This window comes from Aotus nancymaae, unplaced genomic scaffold (genome assembly GCF_030222135.1).
Source record: "Aotus nancymaae isolate 86718 unplaced genomic scaffold, 86718_ANA_hifiasm-v0.15.2.pri h1tg000019l, whole genome shotgun sequence".
Taxonomy (NCBI): domain Eukaryota; kingdom Metazoa; phylum Chordata; class Mammalia; order Primates; family Aotidae; genus Aotus; species Aotus nancymaae.
The window spans coordinates 45,566,718-45,590,043 of NW_026988431.1; the positions used below are offsets into that span (position 1 = coordinate 45,566,718).

Below are 23,326 nucleotides of genomic sequence, written 5' to 3' on the forward strand. Positions count from 1 at the left end.
GCTGGGATAAAAATCACGAGCCTGGCCAGATTTTTTTTTCCCCCCTTAGAACCTTGTTTTCTTGCTCGGGCTGGACTTGAACTCCTGGGCTCAAGTGATCCTCCTGCTTCAGCTTCCTGAGTAGCTAGGACTACAGGTGCACACCACTGTGCCCTACTAGGACTAATGGAAATCTTGAGTAAGTTCTGCTTATAGTGGTATATTTTAAATGATTGATTTCATGTAGTTTAATGAAGGGAGTATTTAGAAGTGTTGCCATGATTAGGAATAAATGAGGTATAGTAGATCATCCAGAGATTAGCAATGGTGGGAACTGCTAATTGGGTTACCACCTCTAGACCTGAAAGGCAGGGAAGAAACATGATATTGGAACCTAGTCATAGCTAATAGCTGGGACTGAGAAAGATGGAGAGTAGCTGTGGCTATAGGTGGAGGGCTTCCAAAATCATGCCTTGACAGCATAAAGGAGATACAAATAAGTATTCTAAATTCTCTCTTCTCTGTATCATGCTGATCCATCTATTAGCTGAAGTTAGTCAGAATTCATTTGTATTCCCAGCCCCTATCATAACTCCTTACATACAGCAGATAAAAAATACTGACTGAATGACTCTCCATAAATCTCCTATATTCCTAGTTTTTTAAAGTTCATTTTTCTTAATGAACACAATTGATGTAATATAAATGTACAACTAGATCTGATTTAATTTCTTAACCTTTGCAATGTTTTCAAATAAATATATTCAAAAATTAGAAGTATATTTTTGTCCAACTATTTGTTCACAAATTAGATTTGAAAATGCTCATCGTAGTTTTCAGGAAACATGATCTTGTTGGCCCTGTACCTATGATATTCAATTAATCCTCACAGTACCCCAGTGGAGTTAGTATTATCATCCCCTTTTATATATAAGGCAACTAAGGGTCACAGATACTTGAAAATGATCAGACTATGCTTTCCCCTTCAATTCTTTAACTGCACATACACAAAAAAAGAATGTTAAAATATTTTAGCCATTCTCTTAATAAGTAAAAAACAAAATCAATAAACCAGAAATATTTCTGTCACCACTGAGCTATGAAAAGAGCAGTTGAAATATTGCTACTTCAGTAGTTTTAAAGTGGCCATGAAAACATACCTTGGGAAAGAAATAAAACCATAAATATATTTATTTTGTTTTACTTGAAATCTGTTTCCAGGGACATATGCATAGATGCTTATTTTCTTCTATGTGATAGGTGCATAATAGCAAAATTTTAAAAACTAGAAGGAGAAAAAGAAGAAAGATGATTGAGGATTAAAATGGTAAATGTTAATTAAAATAATGGGAAATATGAGAACTTTAATATTTTTCTAATCTGCATGATTCTTGAAATATCTTTGAAAGGGTATTTTGAAAGTTCTGATGCAAAATATGATAATTACTATATTGTTGCATTTTTCAATATATCCTTTTGTAAGAAAATAGTGCCCAATATGTATTTAAAAAGAAGGCATTTTGTGTACTAGATATATTAATCGTAAATTATTTTTAATGCAATATATGATGCAACATGTCCATATCCTTGATAAATGTTTAAATAATTTTTCTTGCAAGTATATACTGCTTGGCACATAGAAGTAACTAACAATATACTGACTGAGTTTATTCCAAATGATAATAATAACCTAATAGCAATAAGCACTACTAAGGTTTAGATTGTGATCTCAAAAATCCCTGTCTACCAAAAGTAACCAAGGTTCTTTAGAGAAATGGCTGATTTCAGTTCTGGGGCAAGAAATACACAAAATGAACCTGGCTATCTTGTGCCAGAAATCAAAGACATTATCAGAATATTAGGGTCATCTCAAGAGGTTACCATAGCCAGTATGACAAGCTCTAAAAGGGAGGATGGGGAGAATAGACCATCACCAAAAAAGAAAAAAATATTGCGATGCATTGAAACAGAACATGCTTACAATCCTACATATCAATAAAAAGCTGACACTTATGCAATAAAGAAATGTTTGGTCCTGGTAGTAGGTGATCAGGTAAAAATAATAATAATAAAATAAAAAGAAATGTTTGGAATGAATTAAGAGGCAGTTTACAAAACTAGAATTGTAAAGGATGATGCAACATTAAAATTTGTTCAATCTCCACAATAATCGGGGAAAAGCAAAATAAAAATATTAAGACTCAATTTTCTTGCCCATCAGATTGGCAAATCTTTAAAAGTTTAATTAAAGCAAATACTGGCAATAGCATAGAAAAACAGGAAATGTTGGAGATTTAAAGTGGTTAAACCTTTTTTGACTGGGCAATGTGGCAGTGACATAAGTGTACATGCCTTCTGGCCTAACAATTCTACTTTCCTGTATCTACCCTAGACAAAGATTTGTACATACTTTTAAAGAGACACTTACAATGCTCAACTGATCACATTGTTTTTAACTGAGAAGAGTAACACAAATTCAACCAGTGAAGGAATTAGATATATATGAATTCATTCAAAAGAATGCCTTGGGATAGCTTCGAGCTATATTAAATTTTATAAAAGTCACAGTGAAGAACATGCAGTGTGATGTTATTTACATTAAAACCCCACAAAATTATTTAATTCTGTATGTGTCTTAAAGGCAATTATATAGGAAATAGTTAAGCAAAGATATACATCAAACTGATAGGATTACTTATTTCTGGGGAGAAAAAACATGTTAGAAGGAATTAGAATGGACTATTGCTTTAACTGCATTTTTAATACTGTAAACACTAGAAAGTGCTAAGTATTCTTTGTTTTATATTTCCAGTAACCTTCTTAGGTGGTCATTTGAAGCCCCATTTACAGGTGAGGAAATAGGGCTCAAAAATAATGCCTGACCTCCTGAAGTTTAAAAAATAGTAGAGTTGAAAAATTAATTCAGTCTTATCTTGGTGCCTCTATACAGACTCTTTTCTGTACATTGCAAGTAAAAATGATCTTATATTTTGCATTGGTGAAATGTTTTTAGGGAGATACCTGGGTTGGAAACAGAGATTTGGGAGCAATCAGTATTTACCAATTAAAACCATTTAAGGATAGTGAGATTGTGGGGTAAGGAGAGCAAGCCCAGGACAGAATTCTGAGAAGTGGCAGCATTTACTAAAGGAGCAGAGTTAAAGACTCATAAAGAAATCAGAGAAGTTGCTACATAATCAGAAGGTGAGAGTGAAGTCAAGAACCGAAAGACAGAACATTTCCTGGAGGAGGAAGTGGTGAACAGTGGCATGTGCTAAAAGCAGGTCAAGTAAGAGGGCTTTTGGCCTTTGGATTTGGAAACAAGGAGATCGCTGGTGATTTTGGCAAGAGTCTTGGTAAATAGGAGGAAGTGGAAACCTATGCAGAAGGAAGAAATATGAGAAAGATAGGTGGACTTAGTATGGTAGTTTCTAAAAAATAAATATAAAATTACTGTATGATCCAATTCCACTTCTGGGTGTATATATAAAAAAAATGAAAGCAAAGATTCAAACAAACAGATATTTTCACTCCCATGGTCATAGCAGCATTATCTCAATGGCCAAAGATAGAAGTGTCCATCGTCTGATAAATAGGAAACAAATGTGGTATATGCCCACAATGGAACATTATTCAGCTTTAAAAAGGAAGGAAATTCTGACACATGCTACAACTTGGATGAACCTAAGTGAAATAAGCCAGACACAAATGGACAAATGTCATGTGATTCCATTCATATAAAATACCTAGTGTAATCAAATTCATAGAGATAGAAAGTAGATGGTGGTTGCCAGGGTTGAGGGCAGGAAGGAACATTCAGTTATTGTTTAATAGGTACAGAGTTTCAGTATAGAAGAATGAAAAAGAAAGTTCTAGAGATGAATGGTGGTGATGGTTGCATAACAACGTGAATGTACTTAATGCCTCTGAATTGTATATTTAAAAATGGTTCAAATAGTAAATTTTGTTATGTGTGTATTCTACCATACACACATATAAAAAAAGATGTAACAGCTCAGGTTAATGTTGGCAACTTTCTCAAAAAGTTCTGATGAAGGAAAAGAAAGTAATAGTGCAAGTCAGTCAGAGGAGGAATTTTTAATATGGAAGAAACTTGAGCGTATTTATCAGCCTGGAAGGAATCATTAGAGAAGCAGAAAAGTAGAGATATATATCCACTATTCAGGTAAAAGGTATATAGATACTGAAGAAATACATTAAAATTACAGCAGTATCAAGGACTGTGCTTCCAGAAGTGTGACTGGGTCTTTGGGGACTGATAAGACTTGTGTTTTATATAATGATACCCAAATACAATAATATTTAAAATTTGTCTAAACACATAAAAGCTAAGCAATTTTAATCACATCGACAACTTTTCTCCAAAGATTTCTATGTAAGTGGTTCACAAAAGAATTCAAATAAAATATGATATTGATGAAAAACTGGAGTTTTGTTTATTTGTGTTATTTTGTTGTTTGTTTTTTGTGATTTTTTGGAGGGGACAGTCCTTTTCATTTGGTTTATTTGTTTTACTTCCTGCAAACACATTAAGTATGAGTTTAGGTGAAATGGAAAATACTTCAGTTTCTAAATACTCTTTTTCTTTCTCTTTCTTTTTTTTTTTTGAGACGTACTCTTATCCTGTTGCCTAACTCCACTTCCCAGGTTCAAGCGATTCTCCTGCCTCAGCCTCCCGAGTAGCTGGGATTACAGGGGCTCGCCAACACACTCGGCTAATTTTTATCTTTTTTAGTAGAGATGAGTTTCGCCATGTTGGCCAGGCTGATCTCGAACTCCTGACCTCAAGTGATCCACCTGCCTGGGCCTCCCAATGTGCTGGGATTATAGGCGTGAGCCACCATGCCCAGTCTAATTACTCTTTAATGCCTCTCTGGATATAAGGTTAAATAAAAAGCAAAGAGTGTGATACAGTGACAGCATGATAACTTCTAAAGTCCAGAAAGTGGTTCTTGCAACATGTGGAGGTTTGCATAATTACTGCATTGATCTTGCAATCCATCTCCATCTCCTTCCCCAATGAGCAAGGGGGTTGGTAGCAACTGCCACACATAAATATGAAGCTACCCATTGGCTTCTATTATCTGGCAACCTGAAGCCATGAGAAATATATTTGTATATATCGTTTTGTTTGAAGTTGGCAGTTTTTGCTTTGATCAACTGTTTTATGTCTTTTTAAAACCATTATCCCTACTGTCCTTTTAGTATTCTCATTTACTACTCCAACCTGTAAAAAACAGCCAGCTAAATGTTCGGTTTTGAAGGTTCTGCACCTCTGCACCTGTTTTTAACTCTTGTGGCTGAAGTAGCGAAAGACGGTAGTTCATGTGTAAGTAACAGTTTCAGTTTTGCAGTGCTTTATCTATATGTAACAGGCAACTATTCATGAGAAAGGAAGTTTGAGACTTGTACATAAAAAACCACTACCCAAATTCCAGGAAAATGCCTGTTTACTGGAGGTTTTTTTTTCTTCTTCTCTTAACAAGTTGCCTGTAGTCAGATTAGCATTTGGGTCATACTCCAAAGACTTTAAATCAATTAGACTTATAAAAGCAAGTTTATTCCCATATATCAGTTGGACAGTTTTCTTCTGCATAGAGCAGTATTTTCTGTTTTTCTGTGATCATCGAGCCACACAGGAGATGTTTTCTTATATAAACGGCACTACTTCATCAAGTTTAGGGGTTTTCTTTGTGTTTTGTTTTGTTTGAGACAGTCTCACTGTGTCTCCTAGCCTGTAATGCAGTGGCCGTGATCTCAGCTCACTGCAAACTGCATCTCTTAGGTTCAAGCGATTCTTCTGCCTCAGTCTCCTGAGTAGGTGGGATTCAGGAACCAGCCACTATGCTCGGCTAATTTTTGTATTTTTAGTAGACACGGAGTTTGACCATGTTGGCCATACTGGTCTCGAACTCCTGACCTCAGGTGGTCTGCCTGCCTCGACCTCCCAAAGTGCTGGGATTACAGGCATGAGCTGCCAGGCCAGGCCAGGCCAAGTATAGGTTTCAATATCTTAACTTTTCTAAAATTTGCTTACACATATAAACGTGTGTGAATTTTAATTATACATGTGTACAGGCAACAATTATAGCCTGTTGCTGTGATTTCAAGTGTAAGCTTTATGAATAATTTTCCATGCCCCATAAAATGGATAAAGCATAATGACTGTTATTTCATAACTTCCTCTTTTGGTGGACTATCCTTTTGCAGAGGAAAAAAAATAATGTAACTAGAGAAGAGAGTTGAGCAGAGAACAGAGCTCTTTGAAGTGCTGGTAGTTTGTCTCAACCAGTGAAGCAGCTTAATAAGCAACTATAACCAATGCATAGAGGTAAGAACAATTATTTGCTATTTTTTCATTTTATTATTTGGATTGCTATTTATATAGCAACAATTTAAATGCTGGCCAGATTACCGTGTAGATTAGATAAACCTATACTTCTTTCAAGTGAGTAACCGGCATTTTAAATAAGAGGTCTAATAAATTTACAAAGTTTCAACTTCACATACAAGCTTTTAAAAACCTGGAAAAATTTAAAGTTTTCATTGAGCTCAAAATTATTTTACCTGCAAAATAAAACATTATCTTTCTCGTGTATGTGTGATTTTGCACACAATTTAGTGCTGAAGAAGCTTTTGGATTATTAACAAATTTGACAACTTGTCTTCTTCCCCAGCTCTAGATTATTTCTAATATTCTCTCATGGATATCCTTTTGTTCAATTACATAGTTAGCTGAGTACTTTCCAGAAAAAAACCATCTTACATTTGTTTTTACCCACTGTGAAAATATACCATTTGAAATATGACATTTGAGTATTATTGTTATATCATCACTTTATGATATTTGTTTAGAAAAATTAATTTGTAATGTAGACAGCATGACTTAAAAATTTAAATGAACTATGCAAATCTAATTTTTAAAATTTATTGTTTTCTAAAGATTAATTTGTATTTATAATGCTTAAAATATAGTAAGAATGAAAACAAAATAAGACATTTGGATTGATAATTGGAAATCAAACTACACTGAAACTGATCTTATTAGTGAAATTCTAAAATAATGTAGATTCTAGAAATTTTTATTCTCATTTGCACTAGTCTAGAATACTACCTACACATATTAACTGTATTTGATACAATTTTGTTCATAATATAGCAATTTTAAAATCTTCCTTTTAAAAGCTATTGGTTTCTTTATACTTTGGTAAAAACATTAAGGAGTGTTTAATACGGCTTTGAAAAGAAAAATCATTTTAAGTGAACTATTCTGGTTATACATATGGAAGTTTGAAGAGTTTGCCTCTGAGCATTTCCATAACTGAACCATTTTGAGAAACTTTCATACATCACACATTTACCGTGTGAGATTTGGTAAGTATAAATATTCCAAGATGTATTTGAATGCTTTCTTAATTTGGTTTGAAAAAAATTAGACCAATCTCATGACTTCCAAAAAAGAAAGTCCACATTATCCTATCAATTAATAGATTTAATTTTCAATAAATTTTGGTAAATGGTAGTGTTATACTGGCTCTAGCACATTACCTAGTACCTAGTTGGGTTTTTTAAAAACTTATTTTCATGCACTATGCCAATAGTTGCTGTCTTCTGATTACAGAGAGAAGGAAAGCAGATTGTTAGTGTTAGAAACTCAGGTGTGAACTGTTAACTCAAGTTTGACAAACTTAACTTGATGAAAATTTTAAAATTAAGTTGACAGTTGTGAGCAATTCATTACAAGTGTGCGTCTTCATCTTTACCACACACTAATGAAACACAACTGCTTGCCAGGTCTGGTGGCTCAAGCCTGTAGTCTCAGCTACTTTGGAGGCCGAGGCAGAAGGATGGCTTAAGTCCGAAGATCAAGGCTATAGTGAGCTGTGATTGCACCACTGCACTCCAGCCTAAGTGACAGAGCCAGACTGTGTCTCTAAAAATAAAGAAAATTTAAAAATAAACACAACTACTTCCATCAGAAGTCCAAATGACCAAAATTTTAACTATGAGACATTTTGATATCCTGAGCTATTAAGTGCTATATGTAGTATGGTAATATACTCAATAATGGCTAACAATCACAAGGAAACATAGCCCAAGGAAATTGCAATATAAGTTGGTCATAACTGTAATTCAGAACAGCAAATGAAGACTAAAGCAGCAGAGAAGATACTATCTTTCTGGCAAGACAGATTTGTTGTTGTTGTTATTATTTTTTTGTCAAGAATTAATAAAGTCTGAATGACCATCCTGGTTCTAGATTACGAAAAATAAGTTTATAAGTTGTTCTCTCTTTGAGAAAATTATTTTTACAGAAGAAAAAAATGAGTGCTTATCTGAGTTTCCATGATAATATTTATTAATAGTAAATAAATATTAACAAATAATTATGTAATATTAATTATTTAATAATACTGTTTATTCATCATAAATAAATATGATATATAACTTATTACTGGAAAACACAATTTTGACTTCTGAACTGTACATATATATTCTATTATGTTTTAATAGATTATGTTTATGTGACATAACTATATAAGAAGTTTTCATTGAATTTAATAAAAGCTGAGACTGGCTGACTGCTGTATATAGTATGGTGAAATTTGGCCTCTGTCTTAATAAGGCATAGTTTGATTTTGGGAAGTGGGTGATCTTCTTGGGGATCTGTTAGCCTATTGGTTCCAGAGTTGATCCTGCTAACCTCATAGTTAAATGGATGTTCTCCTCTTCCTTCACAAGATGACCTTCCCGAAGTTGCTCATCTATAGAAATAGAAAAGAATGATCTGCTTATAGAGGGCTCTATCCCACTCCAACGAATAAGAATAATTTCATTTAGGAATACCAGTGCTATTTGTTTTTGACATAAATTACTAAACTTCCGAAAGAACATTGAAACATTTAGTTTTTGTTTAGTTGTTTTGTTTCCTCTTCTTTTGGTCATTTTCTCATTTGCAAGAATAAAAGAAAGATTACAGTTTGGGTGCAGACTAGGAGAGATGACATGTTTTGAACTGAAAAACAAAAGTCTTCGTACTCTAGATGTTGTGGGTCTTTCAACCATTTAAAAGCAAAGTTGTGCCCTCTTGTACTTGTTGACTTTCTATTTATTTTTAATAACTGTAAATTCCAAATGAGTGCTACATTTGCACATTCACATTTATTATGATAATTAAAATATGCTAAATAAATGAGAAAATTATTATGATTGTAAAAATGTAAGCTATGGCAGCATATGAACTCTGTATGATAGAATATGTAACATTTTCATACAGGAAATAATTTGTGCAGCTATAAAGGATATGTAATTTGTGCAAATACAAAGAATATAAGCCATTTTATATTTCTGAATATTTACATTTAAATAATAAGTGAAATGGAATCTAATTTACACATCTGCATTGTAGAAAATAAAAATACTGTTCGTTAATTTTTAATCTTTAAAATGTAACTTGTTATTTGAGAATAGTATAGTTCTATTATTTACCTGATTATCATTGATTTTTTTTATTATTTCATACTAACTAAAAATAGGCACTTAGATTTAATGTTTGTAAAATTCCTTCCGCTTTTACTTTTTATCTTTATATACAAGTTCTAAAAATAGGTTTTAACATTTTATTTAATTTTTTTACTTTTAATATCATTGAGGAAAATACCAGATTGCATTTTTGAATCCAAATTTAAATAAAAATGTCACTAGAATCATTAATTAATTTTGGAACCCTGGAAAGCAGATGAAGAATGAAGTTAGTCTATTGGTGTTGCTCCATGAGTATAAAATTTCATACCTCATCATGTCTACTTTACAGATATTTCATTGTAAGCCCTTTTTTAAAAAAATACGTAGCGGTTATCACATTCTCAAACTTTTTCTCACCTTGGGAAAAAAATAAATTGCAATATGATTTTGAGAAAAATCATCACGGTTATGATTTTGAAAAAAAAGTAGAATTTTTAAAAGTATACCATAATTCAACTTATTTTCTCTTTGCACAAGAGAAAAATTTTAAGTATGTTGTTTTTATTTTCATTCTATATGGTTGAGTAGATCTGAATTAGAGGAGCAGCAAAAACATTTTCTATGCAATTAGATGGACTTCTGAATAAAATACAATAATATATTGATGGCAGTGAGTTTTCTTTAATGCTCACCAGAAACTCTTGTTACACTTCGCCTACTTTAAAACATTTTATTTAGAAATAATTGGAAGCTCAAAAAAGTTGTAAAAATAAAAATAGTATAATGAACATCCTTATATCCTTATCTAGATTTGCTTGAATATTTTATCCCATTTACCTTATAACTTGCTCTTGTTTCTTTATATTTTTCTATGTTCATATTTTTTTTCTGAACAATTTAAGAGTAAGTCACATATAACAAGGCCCTTCAGTGTGTAATCTTCCAGAATAGAGATAATCTCTTACATAACAGTTACATCCAATTATCTGCTTCATAAATTTACATAGCTACACTACTTTTATCTAATATTTGTCCATGTTCCAATTTTGCTGTTTATCAAATAATAACTTTTAAAATATTTTCCCTCCAGTAAATGACCCAGTCTGGAGTCAATTATTACACATAGTTGTCTTTTGCCTTTTTAAAATGTATTGTTTTTAAGTGATATGTTAAAATTGTATATTTCTCTTGTGTAAAGCATGTTTTAAAATATTTATACATGGTGGCTAAATATACAATGGATAAATTGAGCTAATTAACATATGCACTACTCAAATATTTTTTTTGTTGGGAAAACATTTCAAATCTAATCTCTTAGCAATATTTAAGAATATAATACATTGCTATTAATTATAGTCACTATGCTGTACAATAGATCTCTTGAATGCCATGTCTCCCTAGTGTCCTTTTGTTTGGAACATTTCCATATCATTTCTTTGTCTTTTATGAAAATGAAGATTTCAATGAATATATTGTATTCAACAACTCTTTTTTTTCATATTAATAAAGTACTCCTCATTGTTTATTTTTCTGATATTTCCCCATGATTAGATTATGGTTATGCACTTTCTACTGGAATTCCTCATAGGTGATTTTTTCCTCTCACACTATCATATCTAGGGGCATATAAGTCTCTTCTGTCCCACATTATTAAAGCTCATTTTTGTTGCCTAGTCAAGGTGTTGTCTGATTTCTCTATTGCATAATGATAGCTCCTCATCAAAAATTTCCCCTCAGATTTATCATTCACTGATGTTCTTGTCAAATGCAATCTTTACTATAATGGTTGCAGAATGATGGCTTTACAACTTCAGCATTCACTCCACATTTACATTAGTCTTTCCCATTTTACTGTAAGCAAACAAACTCTCACCTTCAAAATCTATTTAATTATTAATTTATGTATCTATTTGTTACTGGTATGGATACATGAATTTCTTTTTTCTATGACTTAACTATTTTGATGCTTAAATTGTTCACATTTGACCAATGGAGCCCTTCCCTTCTAGAACCAAACTTCCTTCCTTCCTTCCTTCCTTCCTTCCTTCCTTCCCTCCTTCCCTCCCTTCCTCCCTCCCTTTCTTCCTTCCTCCCCTCCCTTCCTTCCTCCCTTCTCTCTGTTTGTTCCTCCCTCTCTCTTTCTGGCTTTCCATTCAGGGTGATCACAGTATTCCCTTTACATACAATTAAATTCATTGTTCCCAATTTTAGGTTTTATCCTTTTACATTTTTATTGATTTAATTTTATTTTCTGAGTCAATTAATTTGCTTTAAATCTTTTTTTAAACTGTAGAGATGAAGTGCTGATTGCTTTAGACATTTCTGCTAAACAAACCTGATACATCCTAACTCAAATGTTATTGATACAGTTCAAAAATACCCGCTTGAGTTTTGGGTTGAACTTTTATCTTTGTATTTCAAATGTCTTCAATCTACATTTAGTCTGAAGTCAAATTATCCTCCTTTGCATTTCAAAACGTGACAATTTCAGAAAAGAAAGTAGATATCTATAGTCACACTGGTAATTCACTTACCTTATGGGTTTATTATTCCAGAGTTTTTTAAAGTTAAATGTGCATGTTATCATTACACTTAAGGAAAAAAAATTATGTAAAGAAAATAAAGAGCAATCATAAAAGTGTGGAGTTTGTAAGCACTAAAAAATATTTCACTCTTTCATATGTGACCCTAGAATATATCTGCTCCCAATACTTCCCCATATTCTACTCCAGCATTCGTAACTGAAAATAAGCCCTAAAATTCGTAATAGGAAGAGAAATTTGTGGTCAGTGTCAAACGATTGATTTTCAAGTTCCATTTGATCACTTACCAACTGCGGATCTTGCATAAGTTATATCTCCTGTCTTTCCAGACATCTACCCTTATAACCCTAAATAAAAAGCAAATTCAACTTTCTACCAATGTGTGGGCTAATACCCCAAATTGATTATTACAGCTAAACACTCAGATGTTAAGAGGCATCTCAAATTCAACATGCCCCAAATAAAACCCTTCATTTCCTACTCCTCTCTCTGCTCCATAACCAATCTCCTTTATTTACTACATAGCACCATCTTATCGCCATTATCCAGGCCAAAAGTATCCTTAATTTCATTCTTCCTTTTCCTCACCTACACTCCATCTATCAGCATGCCTGTCTGTTCTGTTCCCAAAAGATATTCCAATGCTGACCAGAATCACCTGCTTCTCATTGTGAGCAAAGTGTAAGACACTGTCATCTCTGTTCTGGATGTCTCTGTTTTTTGTAGTAGCCTATTAAGAAATGCTCTTTTTCTATTCTGGCATCCCTACCAAGATGACCATTTGAAATATACATCAAATCATGTGACTTCCTCCTCAAAATTTCTTCAATTGCTTCTTATTTTAGTTAGGATAAAAATCCAGATTCCTAACTATGGTTTTTATGTCTTTGTATTTTTTCTCATATCCTATCTCTCATCTCTTCATTCATGATATTCTGGCTCTACTCTTCATTTTCTCCCCAGAGTATTCTGAGCTCATTCTTGACTCAGGGACTTTCCACATGCCCTTCTCTTTTCCTGGCATGGCCACATACCTAATTGTGATACAATCTCTTCTTTATTCAGGTCTCTTCTCAAACATTTCTCCTAATAGATGTTTCCCATGATCCACTACATATTAAATTGCAGTATTCCCAACCCAGTCACTCTGTCAGTTCATCCCATTTTAATTTTACTGTTAGCACATAAAATGTTACATAACATGTTAATTTTTTATTTCTTTATCCAATTATTTATTATCTGTTCCTCTCACTAGAATATAAGTTCCATGAGGGCAGAGACTTGGCCTTTGTTGTTGATGCTACCTTTACATTTTCTAGTAAAATATTTGGAGCATAGTAGGTGCTCAATAAATAAACAATGATTAAGTGAAAGGCCTCAACATTTCTGAGCCTTATATTAAAAATAAGCATAATAGAAATAACTATCTCCCAACACTGTCTTGAAGGGGCCATGTTTACAGTAGTACTCTAAACTGCCATGCAAATGTCAGGTGTAGTTTCTTTCGTCTGTATTGAGTCAAACAAACTGAAACCAAAAAGTCGTCCTTGGAGACAACAAATAGACGGAGAAGTTCTCTTTTTTTTCTGTGCTGGCTATTTTCCACTGAACTAAAAAAAAAAAGACAAGTTCACAGTGACTGCCACTAACTTTTTAGAATCCTGAGGTGCAAGACCTCTGCATTTCTTGCCCCATTGCCTCTGCCTTTATTCTGCCTTGCTCTCACCCCCAAGAAAAGCATGTACCCACTCTTCCTTGACAGTTACGGTTCATTGCTTTCCTCAACCAGATGGAAGAGAAATCTCCTTCCAGAATCATTTCCTGATTAGCCATCTGCCTATGCTGGCCTCACATCTATGGGTATTTTCAATATTGTTTTGTAATTACTTCCTTGTTCTATTTTTTATCTTGAAGTGGATTATAAAACTATTCTAGAAAAATTCTTTTTCTTATATATCCAAAATATCAAGCTTAGTTATATGTATTAGCATATAACTAAGTTTTTGAGATTATAAGGCCCTAAACGATAATAAAGCTAATGATAATGATAATTGTAATGTTAGTAATAATATCAGCTCTGCTATTTCATGTTAACATTTTTTTGTATCATCATATGTCAGATGCTTCACATGATTAACGAATTTAATGCCCTCATCAGTCCTATGCAATAAGTACTATTACTTCCACTTAACAGATTTAAGGAAAAATATGGAAGTTCAGAGAGGTAGGTAGCTTAATAAAGATCACAAAATTGATCCTGGTATGTCTCTCTCTAAACTGGATTTGCGTCATGTTTGTATATGGCCTCTACCACTTATTTTTTGAAAAGTCAAGTAGATAAATCTGTGGTTTAGATACAGTTAAGAATTTATGGATTATTATGATGCAGTCCTGAGCCAGAAATCTTACAATTTAGTGGAGTAAATATTAAAAGAAATAGATATTAAGCCACAGCATAAAAAAACAGAAGATGTCACGTGAATGATCAAAATAGTTTAGAACTGTACCTCCAGGTGCAGTGATGGTTACAAGGCTCCCTGGAGGTGGTGGGTTTAAAGTTGAACTATTGGGGCAAAACTGGAAGCATTCCCTTTGAAATCTGGCACTAGATAAAAAAAAAAAAAAAAAAAAAAAAAAAAAAAGTTGAACTATTGAAATTATTTCATTAGGTGGAGAAGAGTTGGGATAATAAATTTTCAGAAGAGTCCAGAAAGTTTCAAAGAAATAAAAATATTCTAATATTACAATTAATTTAATATTGAGCCTTTTTAAATACTGAGCCTTTTTAATATTGAGCACTATCTCCTTTAGTGCTACCATAGAAGATTTTTGGTGGCTCTGACTTTATGGTTCTTCTCAGGAAGTGGGTTATGTGATGAGAGGATTTTAACTCTTATGAGAAGCTCTGTTTTCGTTTTAAAGTGAGTTTATTCATGAAATCATATGTCAAGCACTATACTTTGGGCACTATTTCAGGTGCTGGAGAAATAATGATGGACAAGATCAAGTTTCTACCCTCAAGGAGCCTTTAGACTAGTGGGGAAAGAATTGAATAAACTAGTAAATAAACCAAATTTTAAAGGGACTTTTGGATAGTGATAGTGACCAGAAGAAAATCCAGCAGGCCATGAGGATAGAAAGAAGAAGGGGGGAAATCATCTTTACATAAATAGTCTCCTGAGATGGCCTGTTTGAAAAGGTGATATTTAAGCTAAGACCTGAACAATGAGAGGATTGAGAGCACTATGCAGAGGACTCTGGGAAGAGTAGTTCAGGAAGATGCAAAGGAAATATAAGTAGAAAAGAGCTTGGCCTATTTGAGAAGTGGAAAAGAGCCTGGGTCTCAAAGGATGATGGGAGATGAAGCTCAAGAGCTGGAGTTGTGAAAGAGCCAAGTCAAATAGACTGTAGACCAAGAAATGGAGTTGTACATATAAACAAACATTCACAAGGACATGCACATGTGTGAATTGGAGAAGGGAATGCAATGAATGAACCATTATCTCTGCTAGCACAGGCCCCATGGAAAAACTGTTGTTAGAAGAGAAAAAGGAATTACTATATAGGTAAAAGTTTCATAGGAGATAAATTATTACATTTAGGTGAATTTCAGATAAGCCAAGTTTACCTTGATAAAAGTGAAAGAGGCTCAAATATTATTTAAATTTGTAAACTTAATGTTTTCAGCAAAATTGCCACGGAATAATTGACTCTAATCATGGCCATTTGAAAATGTGTACACTGATTTCTGATAATGGTGTCATCATGAAACTTAGTTTCTGCAGGGACATGAAGCAGAAAAGACTACAGAAAGTTGTATTTTAGCCTCCAGAGACCACAGATGTTCCCTTGTTTATTCTCCCCAAATCCCAGTAACAATAGCTATTGGGCCCCCAGCAACATCAACCTGATCCTCTTAAAAATAGACATATATTACTCTGCTATTTTCCATAGTAATTATAAATTCCCTGTGATTTATTTTTATTATCCTAAGAAATCTAAATGAACCATATTATTATGTTTTAAATCTCTGTTAGTTGGACACTACCTCCTTTAAGGGGTTGGAGGTTAAGAGCTGAGATTTGGAGAAAGAATATAGAATAGCTTATTGAAAAGACTGTTTAAAAATTAAGTAAACAGACTCAATATTTATTAATTAGGGATGATGAGAAAAAGTGGTCTTCCCTCATACTTAAGAAGTTAATAACAACAAGTATAGATTTTTCTATTTCTGGCTTGAGTTAAAAGCCACCCATAAAAACAAACAAACAAAAAAACATTAGTACCTGGCCTTGGACTGAGTGTGTATTAGAAGGATGACAGTCATGTCACCAAGGCAGTCAGATGCGTTGTTGTAGGATCCAGAAGCTTACTTCTGAGTGCTCCTGACAACCTCCAAATAGAAAAACATTGTGCTACTGGTATTACAGGGTGTGGAGAAATATAGATGACTTATGTGCTATTTAAGCAATGCATTCTATCTATGTATGTAGGTATGATGACCACCATATTATCGGATTATTGCAGAGTATGAGGTAGTGTGTGGTTTTTAAGTGTGTGTGTGTTTGAAAGAACAAAGGTATGAATATTCGTAATGAGTGTTAGAGAGCAATCCTGAAATATAAGCCACTTCCTGACCTGGGCAGATTAACCAAGAAGCAAATCTGTTAAAAGTATGAAAGCGTTAGATTTTCTACAATACTACTACATATTTGTTGACATGAACTAGATTCAGGAAGGGAATACAGAAAGAGCAGATGGATGTTGGGCCTGATTATTTAATTAACTTGGGGCTGATGATCACCCTTCAGAAAAGGATGCTAGGCATGCCTTCTCCAGAGCCAGGAGGCTTCTCCTTGTGCCTTTATTTGGCTTTGCTGCTCTCATTGGTCACCCATAATGTTTGGAAAAAAATATCTTTCAAAAGTGTAAATGTTATTCTTTTTGTGGTTGATGTCATCATTTTAGTGGTCCAAGCATTTGTTACTAAAATAGTACTTAGCAACACATAATCATTATTTTCTCCTCTTAAAATTCTGAGTGCATTTGTTCTGATGAAGTCAGGAGATACATTTTTCAGGGAAGTAGGAGTAAGAGCTTAAAAAAATGAAGTAATGCCTGGAATAATCTCTTGACTTGTGTTACTTAAGAAAGAAGACAACTAAATTTTTCTTCCTGCGGCGACAGCTCTGACTGGGAAAAAAATAATAATAATTTTGAAATCTAGTGCTAAAGGAAGTGGTTTTCATGCAACTGTGCATTATATACACTCCGTTAATGTGGTACATACCATTTGCTTGGCTTCATTTGACTTGTCTTTCTCATGTTTTTGCTTGTAAAGTGGGTGAGAAAAGTTCGACCAGAGAAACCTGTGCACTGACCAATCAATAGTGATATTTCTAAGAGTTGCTGTTAATCATTTCAGGAAACATCTTGGGTTCCCTTTTGATTGCATCCTCCCTGATATAAAAACTGTAAAGGTATCTCTGTATAGCTATACCATCTTTTAGAAAATAACTGTAACTTCTTAAAATTTATATTTTGATTTGAATCCTCATGTTTTGAAGAGACTTGAAGCTTAACAAGAGCTTATTATTTTAAAAATATCCTGTATTTTAAAAATTTGTAATTACTATCTATTTTAAATTTTGAAAAACAGCTCTAATTTATCAAAGGCCTGATCAATGTTAGGATAATTCTCATGAAGTCATTCATTATCATAATTTCACAAGGTAGACATTTTAAGTTTGCAGGAACCTGAGACTTGGAAAAACTTGTCCAAAATCTTATGCCTAATAACAGATTCTAAATCCCGTCTTTATGTCTAATAGCCAAGGCCATGGGCAGAAAGGCAGCCTGCGAAATGACACTTACTCTTTTCCTGCTCTGATTCTTCAAAAATGTGCATGGGTCATACACAGGCCATTGCACCAAGCTGGTTGGTGGGGGGAGGTGGGTATACCCGGTTGCCAAGAGCAGCCAACAACAAAGGCAGCAGGGCAAGGTTGCAGCAGAAGACCAAGGTTGCAGCAGAAGACCAAGGTTGCAAAACAGCAGTAACGATTGCCAGTGGAAACTACCCCTTGTGTCACAATTGGTGACAATTAACCCCAATTGCCAATAACCCCAAAGTAGATAGTATTTTCCTTTTAGTCACCCAGTAATCTAGTCATAAACAAAATAGATTTACTTCACTGGCTTTATAAGGAAAATGCCCAAAGTTATGCTACATATCATCTAAGCATACCTTCTTCCTAACAATTAATTTTGGCTGCCTTTTATGAATCTGATATTAGTGCCAAACATTCCCTTTCCCACAAATTCAAGAGTAATCAAGCAAAGTTGACACCTTCTAGTGCCCACGTGGACTTCTTGGTATTTAGGGACATTGGCAAATTAGTTACAGCTTCTTTCAGATGAGCCTTCCAGAGCTTTGTAAGAGTAAACAAACTTCAAAGGTCTTCCAAGGGGAAAAACTGTCCTGGCTAAGCCTATAATTTAGTCTATTTTTAGAGAAGTGCAACTCCATATAAAAGAGAGGCTCAAGGTAACCAGCTCCTTTTATACAATTAACTTTTCTTTACTTAATTTTAAAGACTAAATGACAAGTAGGAAAGTGCTTTTTCAGGAGCGTGGGAGTCTTGAAGCTGTAGAAGGAAGACACACTGTGCATGGGTGTAAGTATGTGGGTGGGAGTTACAGATTACTGCTCTTTTGCTAGTCTAGAATAACTGTGCATAAACATCTTTATAGTAGTAACTTGAACAGAATCAATAAATAAACCTTTATTAAAGACACTTGATACATCACTTAAAATAAGCATAGATTACCTTACATCCAGAAACAGAAAAAATCATTTTACATCCACCAAAAAAGATTTTAACAGAGCCTTTGATTTTTGACAAAGCAAAAGATTATACAATTGTTTTTATTTTATTTTCAAATATTAATTTAAAAGCTGGCTTGCTATACTTCTTGAAAGTATCAAAGATAAGCTGGTTAGCTTTGTTTGTAGATATCATACCCTTAAAAGATTAAGCCCAGGAAGTGAATGACAGTAACACCAAAGAACACATCAAGGGCTTAGTATTAGTGATCGGTCACAGATTTCCTCCGACCTTGCCCTTAGGGGCTATGTGATGGACACTTTGCCAGTTAACAGAAATAGTCACTATTTCATGCAACTAGTAATAGGATTCTGTCCTTACAAATGAAGAGGAACCCAGATAATGTACACATGTAGTACAAGTACTTTGAAGACCTTCAACCATAATGTGAAATGTTTGAATTCCATAAAAAAGGGAGAAAGCATTAAAATAATTATAATTGTTTATCTGTTGAGTTTAGATTCACCAGGTACACATTCGCATTTTTCTCATTCACTAAATTTTGCACATTTACATTACTTACTTAATTGATCATAATTACTTACCATTTCATATTCATTGTCCTTGCTAGACTATATATTTCAAGAGGCTTCAGGTCTAGTTTTGCTTACGAAGTAACCGCAGACTCTAGGAAAGACTGGAATTATGCCAGGTGCTCAGTGACTGTTTGGAGACTGGATAGGAAAGTTGATAGCAATAAGGTTTAGAATGAAAAATGCAGCAGTAACTGGTGAGCTGGTGACCTATGGCCAGAAAAGTCTGAAAATGGAAAAGAATGCTCCACATTGTCTAAAAACACATTCATTACTTGGAAGGATAGATGGAATCAGGCCCTGTCAGCAGTTACTCATTGCTAAGCCCATTGCAGAAACATGGGCATTCAGATCCATCCAGGTGGGGCCAGGAAGGTCATTTGGACTGACGGCACATTCACAAAGGCCATAAACTAAGATGTCTAACATTGTCTTCAAATGAGTTTCAAGTGAGATATGTCCTGGTAATTTGTTTGTTTTTATAATTTAACTATGTGAATTTATTGAACCAATTTATAAAATATATTTATTGAACCAATTTATAAAATGTAGAGAATAGTTTTTTGTTGAATATACATGATTATATGTATGAGTATGTAATGGGTGAAGATATATATATATCTTCAAAAGGAAGTGGTCAAGGACATACTTTATCTCTCAGAGGCTCTGATGTCACTCTCAAGGGGGGTGCTTATGATCACAATTTTTTTTTTTTTTTTGAGACGGAGTCTTGCTCTGTCACCAGGCTGGAGTGCAGTGGCTCAATCTTGGCTCACTGCAACCTCCGCCTCCTAGGTTCAAGCGATTCTCCTGCCTTGGCCTCCTGAGTAACTGGGACTATAGGCATGTGCTGCCACGCCCAGCTAATGTTTGTATTTTTTAGTAGAGATGGGGTTGCACCATGTTGGCCAGGCTGGTCTCCAACTACTGACCTTGTGATATGATCAAATTTCTTAGCAAGAGACAGGGCATAACATTTTAAACAAACCTCAACCTAAGCATTTTAGAATATGTAGGGTTCTCCTTTGAGTGATCTTAACTGTTTGTCGTGTCTGTTTTTAACCCTGTGGACCACTGATGCTTACCTGGTATAAAGTGAAACATATTTTGATTGCCTAAGAAGCACCACTTCCAACCATGTGCATGACAAAATGCACCACCAGTCTAGCTACCCACAACTAGTCCTAACTCCCTCATTTCTAGATGCATATGGGCACCAGCCTACCCAAATCTAATTCTATTTGGTATAGAGTTTCCTGCAGATAATTCCATTTCTGTTGAGCCAAAAAAAACTTTATTTGTCAAAGGAAAAAAATGGAACAGGTCAATGGATTGCTACCTATTCCGAGTAATTTCCATTTCCTCAACTCTAGCTTCTTGCAGAGTTTAGGCAAGAAACTGGCAACCTTGGCTGTGCTTTGGAATCACCTAAGGGGCTTTAAAAAAAAGCTACAGATGCTTGGATGCTGCTCCCAGAAATTCTGATTTAATTTGTCTGGGTTGCAGCCCACCTATCCAAAATGTAGGTGGAGTTAAGAACCACAGCCACAGTTTCAGTCTCCTCATTATGAGCATGGGGTCATAATTACCTTACATACCTCTTGTGATAGTTCAAGGAGATAATGTGTGACCTTGCAGTCCCTAACACTCCCATTCCTCCTTTGCTTCAAGGAAGACAAATGAAAAGGAGAGACGGTGGGGTTGGCAAATCTGGGAAGGTGCGGAGGACGGATCCTTCTGCAGAGTTCTTCCAATGAGTAGTTGATTAGGGTTAACAAGCTATCCTTTGTTAAAGCAAAAGCTCTTGAAGGATTAAGCCTCATTCTCGCCTTAGTGTGAATGACTTTAATCAGATAATCTCCTATCACCTAGTTGAAGATTTGTTACTGAAAGTCTAGGAGAGGCAAGAAGAGAGAGTTGCAAGACCAGTTTGGAATTCACTGGGGCAAGCCAAAGAAGCCTCAAACTCTAGGAAATAAACCTGATACTAGTAAGCTTTCCATAATAACAGCAAGAAAAATCTGAAAAACAAACTTTCTCCTCATGTTACTCAGACGATACTTGTTAAAAGTGTTTTTTCTGATCAAGTCTTTTATCTGTCTGATAGCCTTTCATGACTTTTTTTCTGACTTTCTTTCTGCCACGAAGCCCTTAACAAGTGTCGGGTAATTTTACCATTTGCCAGCTGCTTGGGAGTCCGTGAGGAGCAAGGCCTTGCCCAGTCCTATCCTCCTTGCCATCTGCTTGGCACATGGTAAGCATGCAGGGTTTGTTGAATTAACTGAATGGTTTCATTTGCTACACTCTTTTCCAACTGTGTTTTTTCCCCTACGTCTGTCCCCAACCGCTAGACTATGAACACCTTGCAAAAGACTTAATAATTTCTTTATCCCCAGTGCCAAGCACAGCCCTTGGCACATAGTCAGTAGTCAATGAATATGTGTTAAACGTATTAAGAAGCAATAGTCAGGGCACTGATGCCTAAGTTATTAAAATTAATTTATGACTGTACTGCTCTGTTCCCACTCTGTTGGACAAAGCACAGAGGAAAGAAGAGAAAAACAGATATATGAAACTCTTACCATTTATTAATGGGACAAATGTTGTTCTTATTAAAATACCTCTTTAGAACATCTTTTGAGACATGATTGAAGGTAATTTCAGGAAACTCAGGCAAGAAGGAATAAGAGGAGCTAACAAAAGATCCACAGAGAGAACTCACACAATGGAATGGAAAGAGAGGGATGTGGAATATCATAGAAACCAAAAAAAGAAACGTCAAAAATACAATGAGTAGGTAGATAGACACAGCAGACATTTAGGAACATCGGCCCTGTTATCGGCATTGTCAAAGATTGGAATTTTATCTTTAGGAGTAAATAAGACAAAAGGCCATATTTTTTTCATATTTGTTTTCGATATGAAACAGGGTTACTATGCAGAAATGTTTGGGTTACAGTACATAAAACAGTTTCACTACAACATTTATATTAAAAGGCCTATTAGATACTATTTTTAAAAGACTGCAAGGGAATTCTGGGCTAAATGACAACATAAAATTTTATGAAATGGTAAAAAGTGTTTTACAATATTGCATGTAATCATATATTATAAGCATAAATAGGTAACGTCAATTTTGACTTTCTGGCTATATTTTATATTTATTTTTATATCTGTTTAATTTATTGAAAGACCATGATTGCATATTTCCTTTAATGACAGACCATAGTAGAAGGTGTGTGTACATCCCAGGTAGAGCATTTATAAATATATTATATGTTAGACAGATGAATTCAGGAGCTTGGCGTACTGGCTGTGAAACACTGTGGGGCAGGAGGCTTGACCTCTTGTTGGCTGCAAGGCTTTGGTCAAGGGCCAACTCTCCAGCTTCCATTACCTCATGAAAAATGAAGATTATATATAAATGATATGGGGATGTCCTTTGTTTTATAAGACTGTCTTAAAAGATTACATTTAGAAAAGAAATTGCATATATAGTACAGGATTAACTATGCTTTAAAAAATGCATTGGAAAAGCCTAGAAGGAAATAAACCGTAATACAAACAGTGACTATCTCTGGGAACTGGAAACACGGGTGATTGTTATAAAAATATTCTACCTTCACTAATTTTGAATTTTCTATATTGTGTTGACTCCAAATAAGAAATAAGTCACACACACACCACATCTCACTTCCCTGAAGGTATGTATCTTGAGGATCACGAGTCTTATGGCCTGTCTTCAACTCTGAGATGCAAAATTCTAACATTTGTTGTACCCCATTGCTGAGAGTCTTCAACCAAATCACTTTCTGCTGCCGGGCCCCCAGCGGTTTGCTGCCCATTGCTCTCCTTGACAGAGCCTACTCTTGCTCTCATTCTCAGCAGTGGTGCACTT

General features: G+C 34.5%; 1 protein-coding gene across 18 annotated transcripts in view; it reads left to right on the top strand.

Annotated features, from left to right (window-relative positions):
- The first annotated feature begins 6,032 nt into the window (after window positions 1-6,032).
- MBNL1 (muscleblind like splicing regulator 1) overlaps window positions 6,033-23,326 on the top strand; it is a 209,163-nt gene continuing 191,869 nt past the window's right edge. For 4 of the 18 annotated variants that reach the window (XM_064378835.1, XM_064378837.1, XM_064378836.1 and 1 more), the window contains exon 1: window positions 6,042-6,331. The gene's annotated coding sequence lies outside the window, so the exon portion shown is untranslated. Of the gene's footprint in view, window positions 6,332-23,326 lie in introns of all 18 variants that reach the window. The other 14 variants (XM_021669543.2, XM_021669544.2, XM_012437026.3 and 11 more) reach the window with 9 other exon arrangements.